Raw genomic sequence first — 14478 nt, forward strand, 5'->3', positions numbered from 1 at the left:
ACTGCAACAGTGAATATACTCGAACATCTACATTTATTGCAAGTGTACACAACTGTACTATGTTCTTCGTGTTTCACTGTTGCAGTCATTACATTTGGGTAGAATCCCAAAGCTATGTATGGGAGGATGGAACTAAACAGCATTAGGAGTGGCTAAAAGTCCCTGCAGAACTACAGAGGCAAAGCCTGCCCTGGATTTGGAGAAGAGAGGCAAATGATAATGCTTTATGAAGGTATGAACAAAACTCCAAGTAGCAGCTTCTAGAATGTCTTTGGTTGGAACCTCTCTGAGAAAAGCTGCTGAAGTAGAAGCAGCCCTGGTGGAATGTGATCTGATCCCCTTGGGCACAGGTTTACCATGGTGCAAGTAGCAGAAATGAATGCAGTGGCTTATCCACTTAGAAATAGTCTGCTTTGATATAGCCTTCCCCTCTGACCCTGCAGCAAATGCTACCAGTACTTGCTCAAACTTTTAGAAATTTGGTTCTGTAAGTAGAATCTTAGTTGTCTGTGTACATCCAATGAATGCAGAATCCGCTCCCCCTTGTTCTGCGGATTTGGGTAAAATGTTGGCAGGTGAATGGTCTGGTTAAGAGCCACACTGGACACCACCTTAAGCATAAAAGAAGGATTGGTCCTGTGGGACACCCTGTCCGGGTAAAATATAATAAAAGGCTCCACTGCCATGAGAGCCTGTAGTTCTGAAACCCTTCTTGCTGAAGTGACTGCCAAGAGAAAGGCTATTTTCCAAGATAGAAATTTTATATCCGCAGTAGCTGCTGGTTCAAAAGGCGGCAGGGTGAGTTTTTCCAGCACAAAACTGAGGTCCCATGCAGGAGTTGGTGCTCTTCTGGGAGGCCTTAAATTTTTGGCCCCTCTAAGATACTGTTTAAGCACAGGATGAGAAAAGAGGGGAGGCTCTTTGTTGTAATGAGCCGAGATGGCAGAGGCATGGATTTTTATTGAAGAAAAGGATAGGCCCTTGTCAAGCATCTCAGTCAAATATTGTAAAATCTGAGGAACACTGGGCTTTGCTGCGTACGTTCCTTGTGCTTGGTTTCAAGCATAGAATCTCTTCTATTTATCAGATTTTCTAGTATTAGGCCTTTTGGCTTCCAAAATGACATCCATCACAGATTTACTGAGAGGTGTTGTTTGAATAATTAGTTGATCAGCCATGCTGCAAGATTCAGAGTTTGGAGCGGAGTGTGCAGAACTTGATATTCCTGCGGAGACAGTAGATGAGGTATTTGAGGCAAGTACCATGGAGGAAGCTGAGACATACTCCTTAGTAGTGGGTACCAATGCTGGCGAGGCCAGACCAGCGCAAGTAGGATCATTTTTGGTTTTTCCTGTCTGTCGTTTAGTAAGACCTTGGAGAGTACAGGCAGAGAGGGAAAGGCATAGACTGATGTTTTTCCAGCCGAAGGATAGGGCATCCACTTTCCATGCTTTTTGTGATGAATTCTTGTGCAGAATTTGTCCAACTGATAATTTTGGGGACAGGCAAATAGATCTATGTCTGGGCTCCCCCATTTCTGTGTTAACATGCTGAAGATTTGTGGATCCAGTTTCCATTCATGCGGGTCCAACAGATTTCTGCTTAGGTTGTCTGCCAGAGTATTTTGCTTTCCTGGCAAGAATTGAGCTTGAAGATATTTGGTAAGTCAAGGCTGTGTTCCACAAGGCCATGGCTAGTCTGCAAAAGGGGTAGGAATGTGTACCCCCCGCTTGTTTATGTACCACATAACTGTGGTGTTGTCCGTCTTTATCAGTAGTTGTCCTGGATGAAGTAAATCCTTGAAGGCTGTCAGAGCATTCTGAACAGCTAGCATCTCTTTCTGGTTGATGTGCAGATGCATTTGGTTTGGGCTCCATTTGTCCTGAATGCATCTCCCTGCCAGGTGGCCCCCCCCAAGCATAGTCTGATGCGTCTGTAGTTAGGGTTTGGGTGGCAGAGTGAATGACAGTTCCTTGTTTTGGTGACATGTCTCTGCCCACCAAAGAAACTCCTGTTGTAGGCAGGGAATGAGAGGAATCATTGCTTCCAGCCTGACAATGTTGACTCCATAAACTTTTTAGCTACCATTGAAGTTTACTCATATGCAGTCTCGCATATGGAATTAGTAGAATGCAGGATGCCATGAACCCCAAAGCCTGCAGAATTTGTCTTGCAGATAACTGGGTTTCTGTTGCTATTTGTGTTGTCAGTTGCCTTTGTCTGGCGTGAGGTAAACCATCTGGGCAGTTGTATTCAACCTTGCACCCAGGAATGTAATTATTTGAGAGGGTACCAGTTGTGATTTCCTTTTGTTTATGGTGTACCCTAGGCATGCTAGAAGCCTTTTTACAAATGCCAGATGTTGAAGAGTGTCCTTGTCCTCTGCTTGAATGAGACAGTCGTCCAGATAAGGGTAAATATGAATGCTTTGTCTGCAGAATGCAATTTCTGATGCCAGGCACTTTGTAAAGACCCTGGGCGCAGTAGATACGCTAAAGGGCAGTGCAGAGAATTGGTAAAGCAAAAAGCCTGCTTTGAAGCGGAGGTATCCTCTGCATGATTCCCTTACTGGGATATGCAGGTATGTCTCAAGTCTAGAGTTACTAACCAAGCATTCCTGCCTAGCAGAGGCAGTATCTGTTGTAAAGTCAGCATTTTGAATTTTAGAATGTCCAGGAACGTGTTCAAAATCGTTAAGTCCAGTATTGAGGCCATGAATTGCCTTTTCTGGGTACCAGGAAAAGTCTTGAGTAAAAACCTTGTCCTTTTTCTCTTTCTGGTACCGGTTGAATAGCCCCCATATATCCATGAGGGACATGAGTTGTTTCTGGGCCTCTGCCCACTGGTTTTGTGGCAGATCTGGCCATCCATTTGGAATTGGCAAAGTACGGAAATGAAATCTGTACCCCTGGGATACTATGTTTAATACCCACTTGGTCCTGCGTAATTAAGTACAGATGTGTACCTACCATAAATGTAGATGTTAGAGTGTATTCACTGTTGCAGTCAGTACACTTGGGTTATCCTGCTGGCAGGCTACCCGCAGTCGGCCAGAATTCCAAAGTCTTGGTCCGGCGTTGGTTGATGTCACCTCTTCCCTGACGTCAGTGCGCCAGGGGTATATAAGATGCAGCCGACACCATTTTCTTTAGTTTTTCTTGCCCCAGGTGTCAGGTGCCCCTAAATAGGTAGGCAATACATATTGCTAATAAAAACATACAGTAAAAATAAAAACAATACCTTCATCTACAAGCAAATACACCACATAGGTTGTATAGGATAGAAAGGTATAGATAAGTCCCAGCAAAGAAAGTGGGGATGGAGGGTGGGTAACCTGGACTGTAACATTGAAAACACTCGAACATCTACATTTATGGTAGGTACACAACTGTACTATGTTCATCATGTTTCACTGTTGCAGTATTACACTTGGGTTGAATCCCAAAGTTGGGGTAGGGTGGCTGGGTCTAAATAGGATTAGGAGTGGCTATGAGGCCCTGCAGAAAGTACAGTTTTGTACCTACCATAAATGTAGATGTTCGAGTGCTCATACAGCTGCAGTCATAACAGATGGGTTATCCTGCCGTCAGGCGGGTCCTCGGTCGGCCAAATTCCAAAGTCTAGGTCCGGCGTCGGTTGTCATCGCTTACTCCCTGACGTCAGTGCGGCAGGGGTATAAAAGAGGCAGCCGACGCCATTTTCTTCAGTTTTTCTTGCCCCAGATGTCAGGTGCCCCCAGAAGGAAGGCAAACATAATGTTATGCAAAAATGCAATGTTGATAAATCAAAAACAGTAGTTGCAAGCAAATACACCATAAAAGAGTATCCCAAAAGGTTATATGAAAAGGGTTTGTCATAAGGCCTGTCCTAAGAGGGGATGGAGGGAGGGAAACCTGGACTGTAGCTGTATGAGCACTCGAACATCTACATTTATGGTAGGTACAAAACTGTACTATGTTCATCGTGCGTACAGCTGCAGTCATAACAGATGGGTAGAATCCCAAAACTAAGTAAGGGTGGTAGGCACTAAGTGGAACTAGGAGGGGCTAGGATGCCCTGCAGGACTGCTGTGGCAAAACCCGCTCTAGATTATAGTGGGAGGTGATAGTGCTTGGAGAAAGTGTGCACTGAACTCCAGGTGGCTGCTTCCAAAATATCCTTGGTAGGGACCCCCCTGAGGAAGGCTGCAGAGGTAGCTGTGGCTCTGGTGGAGTGGGATCTGATATATGCAGGCACAGTTTTTCCATGAAATGAGTAACAAAAGCGTATGCAGTGGGCTATCCATTTTGAAATTGTTTGGAAATCGCCTTTCCTTGAGCACCTGCAGCATAGGACACAAAGAGTTGCTCAGATTTCCTGAATGGTTTTGTCCTGTCCAAATAATAACGAAGTTGTCTGTGAATGTCCAAGGAATGTAGTAGTCTTTCCCCTTTGTTTTGTGGATTAGGATAAAAGGTAGGTAAGTGGATAGTCTGATTCAAAGCTACACTGGATACTACCTTTGGCATAAAGGTAGGGTTGGTTCGTAAGGAAACTCTGTCCTGATGGAAAATGATGAATGGTTGCACAGCCATGAGGGCCTGTAGCTCCAAAACCCTGCGAGCTGAGGTGATAGCCAGAAGAAAGGCGGTTTTCCATGACAAGTACTGTAACTCTGATGAAGAAGCTGGCTCGAAGGGAAGAAGGGTCAGCTTTTCCAATACGAAGTTGGGGTCCCAAGCAGGGACTGATAGTTTCCTTGGGGGTTTTATATTCTTTGCCCCTCTGAGGAACTGCCTTAAGAGAGGATGAGAGAATAAAGGAGGATCTGTGTTGTATTGTGCAGAAATGGCTGAAGCGTGGATCTTGATGGAGGAGAAGGAAAGTCCATTGTTTAACATCTCAGCTAGGTACTGTAAAATTTGAGGTATATTTATTACCCAAGGATTCTGTCCCTTCTTTTGATTCCAGGCACAAAATCGTTTCCATTTGGCGGAGTAGGCCTTTCTAGTAGAAGGTCTTCTGGCCTCCAAGATGACATCCTGCACCTCCTTGGAGAGGATAAACTGTTGGGAAATCAAGGAATTCTCCATGCAGCTAGATTTAGATTTTGAGATGGCTGTGAAGAGTTTTGCAGTTGTGCTGGGACAACAGAAGAGGGACTAGAGGTAGGATCCATGGTGGGGAATGTGTCAGGCTCTTCAGGAGTGGATACCAGTGTTGCCTTGGCCAGTCTGGAGCAATGAGAATCATTTTCGGCCTCTCTGCTCTGGCTTTTAATAGAACTTTGGGCAGCAGAGGAAGAGGCGGGAAGGCATAGACTGTCAATGTTGCCCAATTGAAGGAAAGTGCGTCCACTTTCCAGGCCTGTGGATGATAGGTCCTTGAACAAAATTTTTTCAATTGGCAATTTCTGTGGGTAGCAAAGAGATCTATGTCTGGCTGTCCCCATGCCCGAGTTATCTTTGTGAAAATTTGAGGATGCAACTTCCATTCGTGTTGATCTGTCATATTTCTGCTTAGGTTGTCTGCCAGTGTGTTTTCCTTCCCTGGCAGGAATTGTGCCTGTAGTTGAATTTTCAATTCCAGTGCTGTGTTCCATAGGGTCATGGCTTGCCTGCACAGGGGGTATGAATGAGTTCCCCCCTGTCTATGTACCACATCACTGTGGTGTTGTCTGTCCTTATCAATAGCTAGCCTGGATGCAGTAGGTCTTTGAAAGTCATAATAGCCTTTTGCACGGCTAGCATTTCCTTTTGGTTGATGTGAAGGAGCTTCTCTTTTCGTGCCCATTTTCCCTGAATGCACTGATTTGTCATGTGTGCTCCCCAGGCGTAGTCTGAGGCGTCTGTTGTGATGATTTGAGTTGCTTGAGGTACACAGAAAGGAAGACCTGTGTTTCTTTGGCAAGCTTGAGCCCACCACAAATTCCTTTTGAAGGCATGGAATGAGTGGTATAATTGCTTCCAAGCTGTAGCTGTGTTGAGACCATAAGTTTTTTTTAGGTACCATTGAAGTTTCCTCATATGCAACTTTGCACATGGGATAAGTAGGATGCAAGATGCCATGAATCCCAGAGCCTGCAGGACTTTCCTTGCAGTTAGCCTGGTGTAAGTTGCCATTTTTCTGAAGTAATGAGACAGTTGCCCTTGCTTGTCTGGCGTGAGGTAGGCCATCTAGGTGGTTGTATCCAAGTTGGCACCCAGGAAAATTATATGTTGAGAGGGTATTGGTTTTGATTTCTTTTTGTTGACTGTGTATCCCAGGAAGTTAAACAATTTTATTACAAACGCCAGGTGCTGCAGTAGTATGTCCTTGCTGTCTGCTTGGATCAGGCAGTCGTCCAGATATGGGTAGAGGTGTATCCCTTGTAGTCTGCAGAAGGCGATTACTGATGCCAGGCATTTCGTAAACAATCTGGGCGCAGTAGATAAGCCAAAGGGCAATGCAGAGAATTGGTAATGGGTTGAACCTGCAAGAAATCTGAGGTATCTTCTGCAATCTTGTCTGATAGGGACATGCAGGTATGCCTCCTTGAGGTCCAATGTTACCAGCCAAGACTCCTTGCCCAGCATGGGAAGAAGCTGCTGTAATGTGAGCATCTTGAATTTTGGCACATGTAGATATGTGTTTAGGATGGATAGGTCTAAGATAGGTCTCCAATCTTTGTCTTTCCTTGGTACCAGGAATAGTCTGTAATAAAACCCTTGACCTTGTTCTTTTGCAGGTACCTCTTGAATTGCTTTCATGTCCATGAGAGCTGAAATTTGTTATTGTGCCTCTGCCCTTTGATTTTGTGGCAGGTTTGGCATGCCTCTCATTTTTGGAAGGGTGTGAAAGTGGAACCTGTAGCCTCTGTCTATAATGTCCAGAATCCATTTGTCTTTTGTAACAATATGTCAATTTTTTGAGAATAATGTCAGTTTTCCGCCCAAGGGTGCTGCCATTAAAGCTTTGCTTGGCAGGTGTAAGGGGAAGTCATTGTGTCTGTTTTCTAAAAGACTGTGATCTATCTTCTCCACCTCTTGGAGTTGGTGCTTGCCACTGTCTGGCTCTGAAAGATCCTTGAGGTTGCCCTCTACCCCTTGGACGCCTGTATCTGCCCCTTTGAGGTCTGTCCGTGGCTGGAAAGGACCAATTTTTTGAAGGCCAGTTTCTGCTGAAACGTGGAGGCTGTACCTGCAGGAAATCTTTCACTGTTTGCATTGATTTCGCTTTTTCCTCCATTTTCTTTAGCACCTCCTCTGCTTTAACACCAAACAATACATCTTTTTGAAGAGGTGCATCCAATAATTTAGCTTTGACATGATCTAGTAAGATTTGCTCTTTGAGCCAAGCATGCCTACGTATAACAGACCCCGTAACAGCAGCTCTACACATGAGGCCTCTAAAGCATCAAAACCACACTGCAAGGTATGTTTACCCACTTGCTCTGCACCATGCAACAAATCCTGCAACTCTTAAATCTGGTTGCTCTGGTTGCGTCATTTTGCTTTTCAGCTGTGATATCAAAAACTGTTGATACTTTAGCATATGGAACTGACAGTTTAATGCCCTCATGGTTAAAGTGGCCGAGGTGTACACCTTTTACCCCCACCTTTCTAAAGCTCTGGAATCTCTCTCTGAAGGTAATGGGTTTTTAGCAGTAGAGGCCTTAATTCCCTTGGGACCCTGTGAAATAGTTTCTGGGTCAGCAGTATGGCTTTTATATAGGAACTGTAAGAATCAGGAACCCGGTAATACCTGTCTGGTTTAACAGGAGCTGGAGGCAAAGAATCAGGATTAAGGCTGGCTTCTGTGTACACATCATCCAATATATCTAAAACAGGAGGGATAGCCAGAGGCCTATGCTGGGGGAGCAGAAGAAATTCCCTGAGCCTTTTCTTGGAATCTGAGTAATCCTGGCCTTCCCAGTGAAAGTGTTCCCTCAATGTATGCAGGGTTTCCCCAAAAGAGAAGTCCTCAGGGGGGAGACCGAGGGAATAGACTCCTCTGCATCAGAGTCTTCGAATGGAGAATAGGCACAATCCTGGTCCTCAGACAGTTCTGAGGTAATAGATCTGAGGAAGGGTAGTCTTCCTCTAATCTGGGCCTTTTGTCAGAGGGGGGTTGAGAACCCCTGATAAGAGTAATCAAATCCTCAGCCATTTTAAGCATCTGTTTTTTAGTCATGGTGCCTTGAGAGGGTGTCTGAGGAACCTGTTTTTTGGTTTTCATGGCCGTTTTAGATTTAGTGAAGGCTTTAATAGAGAAGGAGGAAGGCCTGAAGACCCCTTGAGAAATGGCAGGCCTGTCTAAATTCTGAGTTTCCCCGCCAGGAGTGGCGTTGGTATCTGTAGTAGGAATGGGGGCCGAGGAGCCTGCGACCTCGGGTACTAAAGACACCGGTAATGCATTGTCATCGGTACTCAGGGGCTGCGTAGGCGCCTCGCTGAGTACTGGAGAACCGGTAGTCGGCCTTTGCATGGTATCAGTAGGTGGTGCGGACCTCATATGCCGGTCCTTATCTTTGCGTTTTTTGCTCAAAACTGGAGTCGGAGTATCCGACGACATAATATAATTAAATTTTTTTGCCAAAAAAGAGAAGGGCGAACTCCGCCCGACGCTTAATAGTGCGTTTGTTGAATCTAGCACAAAAACGGCAGGCCTAAGCAAGGTATACAGTAAGAGTGGAAATCCTTATGCGGTATTTGCTTCCCACATGAAATGCAATTATTAACTTTGTCTGACATCGGTCTGAGGCAAGAAAAGTTTCCCCAACAGGGTACTTAGCTTTCAAGAAGACTTCGGCTGAAATACTTTCGTAAATCTCAGGAGCTGGCCGACCGGCACTTGCAAACTGCTTCTGCTTCGGGCACCGCGCGGCAAGAAAGACTGAAGAAAATGGCGTCGGCTGCCTCTTTTATACCCCTGCCGCACTGACGTCAGGGAGGAAGCGACGACAACCGACGCCGGACCTAGACTTTGGAATTCGGCCGACCGAGGACCAGCCTGACGGCAGGATAACCCATCTGTTATGACTGCAGCTGTATGCACGATGAACATCTGCAGTTGCGAAGCCTGCTCTGGATTTAGAGTAAAGAGGCAAGTGGTAACGCTTGATAAAGGTGTGTACTGAACTCCAAGTTGCAGCTTCCAAAATATCTTTGGTTGGTACTCCTCTGAGGACGGCTGCTGAAGTGGCTGCTGCCCTGGTAGAATGTGGCCTAATGTTGTTAGGCACGGACTTTCCATGTTGTGCGTAGCAGAAACGAATACAGTGTCCTATCCACTTTGAAATAGTCTGCTTTGAGATAGCCTTTCCCTGTGATATGCTACAATCAGTTGCTCAGTTTTTCTGAAAGCTTTTGTTTTGTCCAAGTAGAAGAGTAACTGCCTGTGCATGTCCAAAGAGTGCAGAAGTCTCTCCCTTTTATTCTGGGGATTTGGATAAAATGTTGGCAAATTAATGGTTTGGTTAAGAGCCACACTGGATACCACCTTTGGCATAAATGTTGCGTTTGTCCTTAGGGAAACCCTGTCTTGAAGAAAAATGATAAAAGGTTCCACTGCCATTAATGCCTGTAGCTCTGAGACTCTTCGTGTCGAAGTTATTGCTAGGAGCAGAGCAGTTTTCCATGATACAAATTTTATATCAGCTGTATTGGCTGGCTCAAAAGGAGGTAAAGTGAGTTTTTCCAAGACAAAGTTGAGGTCCCAAGTAGGTATCAGTGCTTTATGTTTTTAGCCCCTATGAGGTACTGCCTTAGTAATGGGTGAGAGAAAATAGGACGTTCCGTGTTATAATAAGCTGAAATGGCAGAGGCATGGATCTTAATTGATGAAAAGGTATTTTTCTTTCCTGGCAGGAATTGTGCTTGCAGATGAACTTGATAGGTCAGTGCTGTGTTCCACAAAGTCATGGCTTGCCTGCAGAGGGGATACGAGTGCATTCCCCCTTGCTTGTTTATGTACCACATAACTGTGGTGTTGTCCGTCTTTAGTAATAGTTGTCCTGGATGCAGTAGGTCCTTGAAAGCTGTCAGGGCATTCTGTACAGCTAGCATCTCTTTTTGATTAATGTGAAGATGCATTTGGCCTGCGGACCACTTGTCCTGAATACATTTTCCTGCCATGTGTGCCCCCCCAGGCATAATCCGATGCATCTGTTGTTAGTGTCTGCCTGGCTGTGGGTAAAGTGAAAGTCTGTCCCTTGTTGTGGTGACATGCCAGTGCCCACCATCGAAACTCCTGTTGCAGGCAGGGAATAAGAGCTATTATTGCTTCCAGGCTGTGGCAATGTTGAGTCCAAACACTTTTTAGATACCACTGTAATTTCCTCATATGCAGTCCTGCATATGGAATTAGCAGGATGCAGGATGCCATGAAGCCTGAAGCCTGCAGAATTTTTCTTGCAGGTAGCTGGGTTTTTGTTGCTATCACTTGAAAGTAATGAGTCAGCTGCCTTTGCTCGTCTGGTGTGAGATAAGCCATCTGGGCATTTCTATTTAAGCTTGCACCTAGGAATATTATCTCTTGAGAGGGCACTAGTTCTGACTTCTTTTCGTTTACTGTGTACCCTAGGCCAATTAGTAATCTTTTTACAAATGCCAGATGCTTTAGTAGAATGTCCTTGCTCTCTGCTTGAATAAGGCAGTCGTCCAAGTAGGGATATATTTGAATTCCTTTGTCTGCAAAATGCAATCACTGGTGCCAGGCATTTTGTGAAGACCCTGGGCGCAGTAGATAAGCCAAAGGGCAGTGCAGAGAATTGGTAATGCATTGTGCCAGCTATGAATTTGAGGTATCTTCTGCAATTTTCTCTGACTGGGACATGCAGGTATGCCTCTCTGAGGTCTAAAGTAACAAGCCAAGCCTTCTTGCCCAGCACGGGTAGAAGTTGCTGAAGTGTCAACATTTTGAATTTCGGAACATCCAGGAAAGTATTTACAATAGACAGATCCAGTATGGGTCTCCAGGCTTTATCCTTTCTGGGAACCAAGAAAAGTCTTGAGTAAAATCCTTGTCCTTGTTCTTGCGGTGGCACTTTTTGAATAGCTCTCATGTCCATGAGAGCTGTAATCTGTTTTTGTGCCTCTGCCCATTGATTTTGTGGCAGGTCTGGCATTCCGTTTGACCTTGTTAGGGTGTGAAAGTGGAACCTGTAACCCTGAGAGACAATATTCAGTACCCATTTGTCCTGGGTGATTATGTGCCAATTTTGTGAGAAAAGTGCTAGCTTTCCCCCTAAGAGTGCTGCCAAAAGGCAAGTACTTGGCATTTGAAAAGGGAAGTCATTGGGACTGTTTCCTATAAGGTTGTGACTTGTCTTCTCCTCCTTTGTGGTTGAAGCACCCCATTGTCTAGGTCTGTAAGAGCCTTGGGGCTGAGATCTTCCTCTTGGGTGTCTGTATCTGCCTCTTTGAGGCCTGTCTGACACTGGAAAGGACCAATTTTTAGAAGGCCAATTTCTGCTAAATCTAGGTGGCTGTACCTGTAAGAAATCCTTTACTGTCTGCATTGATTTTCCTTATCCTCCATCTTCCTTAATACCTCTTCTGCCTTAACACCAAACAAAGTATCATGCTGTAAAGGAACATCCAATAATTTTGCTTTAACATGATCAGGTAAACTTTGTTCTTTTAACCAAGCACGCCTTCGAATGACAGATAGTACAGTTTTGTACCTACCATAAATGCAGATGTCCGATAGACATGCAACTGCAGTCATAACATGTGGGTTGTCCTGCCTCAGGCAGCCCTCGGTCGGCCGGATTCCAAAGTCTGGCTCAAAAGGAGGTAGAGTCAGTTTTTCTAAGACAAAATTGAGGTCCCAGGCTGGCACTGGGGCCTTTCTTTGTGGCTTAATGTTCTTGATTCCCCTGAGGAATTGTCTTAGTAAGGGGTGAGAGAAAACAGGAGGATCAGTGTTGTATCTAGCTGAAATAGCAGATGCATGTATCTTTATGGAAGAATATGAGAGGCCATTCTTTAACATATCTGCCAAGTATTCCAAGATGAGTGGGATGTTCAACAATGATGCATCATGTCCCTTGCTGGTATTCCAATTGCTGAATCTTTTCCACTTTGCTAAGTAAACCTTTCTGGTGGATGGTCTTCGAACCTCTGTTAGTATCCGCTGAACTTCCTTGAAGAGAGATAAGCTGAAGTTATTTATGGGATCTCCCAGGCTGTTAGCTGCAGTGTCTGAAGATTTGGATGCAGTGTTTCGAAATTGTGTTGAGTCAAAAGTAGAGGCCACTGGGGGAGGGCCCACCTCCTGGTGTGACATATGCTCTGTAGTAGTGGGTACCAGTGTTGTCTTGGCCAATCCGGAGCTATTATGATTCCCTTGGGCTTCTCTGCTTTGATCTGTAGTAATACTGAGGTCATCAGTGGCAGAGGTGGGAATGCATAGATTGCTAGGCAGTTCCAGTTGAATGAGAGGGCATCTATTTTCCAAGCTTTTGGATGGTATGTCCTTGTGCAAAATTTTGGTAGAAGATGGTTGAGGTGAGAGGCAAATAGGTCCACTTCTGGCTTGCCCCATGTCGAAGTGAGTTGTCTGAAGGCCTTCGGATGTAACCTCCACTCGTGTGGATCTGTGAAATTCCTGCTTAGGCTGTCCGCCAACACATTGTCTTTTCCTGGAACAAACTGGGATTGTAACTGAATGATTAGGCTCAGTGATTTCTCCCAAAGCTGCATTGTCAGTCTGCAAAGGGGGTAAGAGTGGGTGCCCCCCCTGCTTGTTTATGTACCACATCACAGTGGTGTTGTCTGTCCGTATCATTAAATGGCCTTGCTGGAGTTGGTGTTGAAAAGCCTCGATGGCATGCATTACTGCCAGCATTTCCTTTTGGTTTATATGCAGATGTGTTTCCTTTGGAGACCATTGTCCTTGTATACACCTGCCTTCCATGTGCCCCATCCAAGGTCTGAGGCGTCTGTAGTCATGGTCTGTGTTATCTGTGGTTTTTTGAATGACATACCTGTGTTTTCCTGGCTCACCAAGGCCCACCATAGGAATTCCTTTTGTAGGCATGGAATGAGTGGTATGATTGTCTCCAAGTTGTTGCTGTGTTGAGACCAAATGCTTTTTAGGTACCATTGAAGCTTTCTCATGTGAAGTTTTGCTAATGGAACCAGTAGAATGCAGGATGCCATGTAACCCAGGGCCTGTAGGAATCTCCTTGCAGTCATCTGGGTGAGTTTTGCTAAACCTTTGAAGTAATGGGTTAACTTCTCTTGCTCGTCTTCTGTCAGGTAAGCCATCTGAGAGGCTGTGTCTAGTTTGGCTCCTAAAAAGATTATTTGCTGGGATGGCTGCAGTCTTGACTTTTGGAAGTTGACTGTGTATCCCAGAGCTTGAAGTAATCGTATGACATAATCCAGGTTTTTTGTCAACATCAATTTGTCGTCCGCTTGTATGAGGCAGTCGTCCAGGTACGGGTAAATTTGTATACCCTGGAGCCTGCAATGAGCAATTACTGAAGCCAGGCATTTTGTAAATACTCTGGGCGCAGTAGATAAGCCAAATGGCAATGCTGAGAATTGATAATGCTCTGGCCTTGCAAGAAATCTGAGGTATCTTCTGCAGCTGTGTCTGATAGGGACATGCAGGTAAGCCTCCTTGAGGTCCAGAGTAATCAGCCACGACTCCTTGCCCAGCATGGGAAGGAGTTGCTGTAGAGTCAGCATTTGAACTTTGGTACTATGAGAAAGGTGTTTAATGCGGACAAGTCCAGTATTGGTCTCCATTGAGATTCTTTTCTTGGAACAAGGAACAGTCTTGAGTAAAACCCCTGGTCTTGTGCTTGTTGTGGAACTCTTTCTATTGCTTTCATTCGAGTCAGCAGAGTGATTTGCTTGATAGCCTCTGCCCTCTGATTTTGTGGTAGGTTTGGCATGCCTTGTTTTCTTGGTAAGGTATGAAAATGAAACCTGTACCCTCGGTCTATAATGTCCAAAATCCATTTGTCCTTTGTCAGTCTGTGCCAGTTTTCTGCAAACAGAGATAATTTCCCACAAGGAGCTTCTAGTTGTTCCCTGGTAGGCGGTAGTAGAGGAAAGTCATTGAGTTTGTGGTTGTTGGGCAGGTGAAACCCCTGCGCCACTTCTTTGGTTTCCTGGCTGCCATTGTCGTCCCCTGTAAGGGCCTCTGTATTGGCCTCTTCTTCGCCACGCCTGTTCTTACCCCTTTGAAACTTTTCTGGATTAGGAAAGGACCAGTTTTTGAAGGCCAATTCCTACTGAATCTGCGGGGTTGAACCTGGAGGAAATCTTTCACAGTCTGAACTGATTTTGCTTTTTCTTCGATGGTCTTTAACACATCCTTAGCATTTGCACCAAAAAGCTTGTTCTTTTCCAAAGGTGCATCCAGAAGTTTTGCTTTTACATGATCTGGTAGAGGTTGATCTTTTAACCAAGCATGTCTACGAATCACTGCCCCTGTCATAGCTGCCCTACATGAAGCTTCCAGTGCATCATATCCACACTGCAGGAAGTGATTGCTTACTTG

General features: G+C 45.1%; 1 protein-coding gene across 1 annotated transcript in view; it reads right to left on the bottom strand.

The window, feature by feature from the left end:
* LOC122796733 (desmocollin-3-like) overlaps positions 1–14478 on the bottom strand; it is a 1348840-nt gene that overhangs the window by 432365 nt on the left and 901997 nt on the right. The window lies entirely within an intron of this gene.

This window comes from Protopterus annectens, chromosome 3.part0, assembly GCF_019279795.1.
Source record: "Protopterus annectens isolate FY-2018-M chromosome 3.part0, PAN1.0, whole genome shotgun sequence".
Classification (NCBI taxonomy): domain Eukaryota; kingdom Metazoa; phylum Chordata; order Ceratodontiformes; family Protopteridae; genus Protopterus; species Protopterus annectens.